Genomic DNA, 4192 nt, shown 5'->3' on the forward strand with positions numbered 1-4192 from the left:
TACCTTTTGAAGGTTCTGGAAATGAGTCTGAACATCTTGCGACATGATTATGAGATCATCAAGGTAAACTAGAAGCGTACTTCCTATCAATCTACGAAATAGATTTGTCATGAGCCGTGAAAAGGTTATTGGACTACTACGCAAACCAAACGGCATTCTTTTGAAATGAAAATGACCATTGGGAGTACTAAAGGCTGTCAATTGTTTACTTTCCTCATCAAGGGGGATTTGCCAGAATCCCTGCAACAAATCTAACGTTGAGAATACTTTGTTTCGACCAATACTTTGCAACAAATCATTGAGAACTGGAAGTGGGAAACGATCAGGTATTGTTACTCTGTTAAGCTTGCGATAATCGATTACAGGTCTCCAAGTCCCATCTCGCTTTGGTACAAGAATCAATGGAGCGTTCCATGGCGAATTACTCGATTCAATTACATCACTCTGTAACATTTCTTCTACAAGTCTATCTGCTTCTGCTCTCTGAGAATGGGGAAGTCGGTAAGCTGGTACATAAATAGGCGTAGTTCCTTGTTCAAGGGGAATTTTATGTGTAATGAGAGGAGTGAGACCTAATTTTTCTCCTGGTAGAGCAACAACAGCTCTATTCCTGTTCAAAATTTCCAAAAGCTGAGCCACAGAGTCAGGAAAATCAGTAGGACTGAGGTGTTGCGCTTGCACCTCTGGCTGAGATCCCTGTTCTCCTGGTGTGAGTGTACAAACAGTATGATCCATGGAGACATCATCCACAACTCGCACCGGTAACGAGTAATGGGCAAAATCTACAACATGGGTGCCAGACTGGAGATGGATATCGGCATTACTTGTGTTCGCGATAAAAAGTGAGACAGTACCATCCTGCACTGTGTGCCAGGAGGGTTCAACAAATGTACCATTCACTTTACATGTTTCACTTTCCGCAATCACATCCGACAACTCAGGCACTCCCTGAACCTTAACTCTTATTCTGGTGAGAGAATGAGGGTGTAACACAGTGTCAGTAGCCAAGGAACCACTGACTTCAGAGATGGAAGCTGCCAGGCGAGCGAGACAACGAGAATCCGTTAGGGCGTCCCCTTCCAGAAAGTCCCGATACTCATTCTCCTTAACAACTGTACAACTACTATGCTTCAATCGAGTGCCTGTTTTCTCGGGTATGCTACCACGACAATGATCTGACAAACCTACGCTAGCAAGGCGGGTGTCAACAAAATTAACATAATCTGATTGAAGGTTGAACTCGTGGCCCTGTCGATACATGCTACACAAGGGTATGACGTGGTCTTTGATACTTATGTTCCAACGATGGGGAAACAATGCAATATTTTCATCAATCATGGTGTACAGACCTAAGAGAATGTCTCCAGGAAAATGAATAATGTCAACAACTAAACATGTTATAGACAATGTGACATCATTGAACTTGAGTGGGAGGTCAATTTCACCCTGAACTTTTACTTTATTTCCTGAAATACCACTTAGAAAAGGTATGTGTGACTGTTTTAAAATAGTAGGGTGCTTACTTTCAATGTCTCTAAGAGCTGAGGGCTTGACAATATTAATTTTTGCACCTGAGTCAAGAAAAACTTTTAAAACTCTACCATGTACAATGGCTGAGACAAGGGGACCATCACTTGAGACTGGACAAGTTACTATTTTTGACTTATGTTGTCTGGGATATCTGTGTCTTGTTTGTGTCAAATTTACTGTGGATCCGTCAACATCTACAACTGGTCTAGAGTCAGTGTCCTCCTCTGTCAAGTGTCCAAATCTATTTTGGGTAGCTACTGAATACACAGGGAGGGCACTAGGATTGGCTAGCTTGAATTGGTTAGCGGATGGCCTTGGGGGTTTCCCGACGACACGGAGTGAACATTCTGAGCTCCAGCATTCTGTGACTGAGCATTATAATTTGAAGTTGCATTATAGCTGGGCTGGGAGTTGTAATTACGAGAGTTCTGATAATGTCTTGGACGCTGTGAGCCTCGCCAAGACTGACCATGGGAGTTACGAGGTGGAGATGTCCTTTGCCTAGCTCTACAATCCGCAGTGTGGTGACCAACTTGTTTATGGTACGTGCAATATGGAAGCCTAGAATGATTAGATTGATGAGGGGGCCGAGAGAATTGTCTAGGAGGTGATGATCTAGGGGCGGACCAACAGTCCCTTGCAAGGTGGTTACTCTTACCACAATGCCAACATGAGGGAGTGGATGGTTGGGGACTATGGCGTTTCGGCATTTTATGAGGCGGCGAATTTGACTGGGGGCTACGAGCATGGGTACGCTTCTGCGACCAAGAGTTTTGAGAATTTGTGGGAGGATGCTGAGAACTTGTAACTACATTTACAGCATCAGAGGGTGGCAACAGTTGAGCACTTCGGGGAGCTAGTTTATCTGCGGCATTGTTAATAGCCTCAAATACTTCACCAATTTCATGTTTAACACCAAAATTTTGTTGCTCAACGATTGGTTTTGTATGCTCGGGGGCAAAATGCATTAAAGTACCAAATGCTATCATTTTGGCCATAGCCTCAGGGGACAGATTATTGTCTTTATCTAACCAAGTTGAATTATTCATAGCAGAAACTAAGGCATACAGATACTGATCGAGACGGCTAGTAAACGCATTAAACGATTCACCAGGCTGCATGGTGGCATTGGCAATTTTCTTGACTAACCTATATGGGTCAAGGTCTCCTTTATTAACAAAGCGACGGCGAAAGAAATCCTTAAATTCAGGCCAAGACTGAAGGCTAACAATGGCTTTCTCATCAACAACAAAACGTGCATCACCTTTGGTTGTGTCCACGGCTGACCGTGCAATTGCTAAGTATTCGGCATCAGTAGGCTTAGAAAAACGTGCAACTGTTTTCGCTTCAACCTTACTAAACCATGATTCTAATAAACGCGATTCCCCAGCAAAAAGAGGAATAGCCATTTCCTGAGCTGATCTCTGGCCATTGGGACGAGCAACTGTTCCCATTGATTCTGAAGGGGTTTCAACAGTGGTAGGCATTGTCACAGCCGTGGAAGTAATATTTGAACGCAGATTATAATTAAGTGCACCTGGCATCAGAAATAGTATACACAAAAATAAACACAAAAAATATCAACTTGGCTAAAGTAAAAATGGCAGAAATAAAATTATTAAATTGGGCTAGGCAAGAAAATAATCAAGAACAAGCAATTGTAAACTAAATTTAGCAATCTTTCATTAAAAAAATGACTGGAATTAGATGTATGTAAATTAATTAAACCAGACTAAGCACAGCAATTGAGAATATAAAAACTGGAAGTGCAATTGCAAAATTTCATTAAAAAGATTCAACACAACAAGTGGCAATGCAAGAAATATGGATGTAGCACATACTGGACACAGGAATGTATATAACTCCTATGGTAAAAGTTTAAAATAAAATGCTTAAAGGATAAATTTCAAGTTAGGTCTGGAGAAATTAAAAAAAATTATATTGCACAAATCCTTAACTGCTACTAAAACAAGGATTTCTTAATTCACTGGAATTTGAATTTACCAATAACACTCTAGGAGAACAATTAAAATTCAATGAAATTACTGTAAGAAGCAGGAATGTTGAAATCACACAGGAAAACTGTGGGGAGTGCAGTACTGAACCAGCTCCAATATTTAACAAGTCACTGAATGGTTAATTCACAGGATATTATGGGAATTATTACATAAGTCACTTTTTAACACTTGGCACGTTGTTCTCAACTAGCAATTACTTATCTCAGGGTTGTAATTTATGAGGATCACCAGTAGCCAAAGTAGGAGAAGCGTCGTGAAGATCTGAAGAGGCCCATGTGAGGCGTGTTTACAAACTGGATGCGACGGCAGCGCTCCTGGCGGCGGTGGCGCGAGACTCAGGGACCCCACACTGTTCAGGCTAGAGGCACGAAGATAAATTCTGACGACGACAATATTGCGACGATGGAATAACCAGTTGATACCTGCGACGATGGCTGACGACGATTGCAGTAGCTTGCACCCTCACGAAGCTTGATACTGTCAGCTTGGGTGGCGGTGGTGGTGGTGGTGGGTGTAATAGGTGGTTCCCACGTGGTGGCGCGAGGTTCAAAAATGGCTGGCGCGGGAAGCTTCCTTCCTCCTCACTGATGAGTGAGCGTTCTCACAGGAAAATATTGACCCTTACTTCTAAAACGTTAGCCTGG

Source organism: Procambarus clarkii, chromosome 16, assembly GCF_040958095.1.
Source record: "Procambarus clarkii isolate CNS0578487 chromosome 16, FALCON_Pclarkii_2.0, whole genome shotgun sequence".
NCBI classification, from domain to species: domain Eukaryota; kingdom Metazoa; phylum Arthropoda; class Malacostraca; order Decapoda; family Cambaridae; genus Procambarus; species Procambarus clarkii.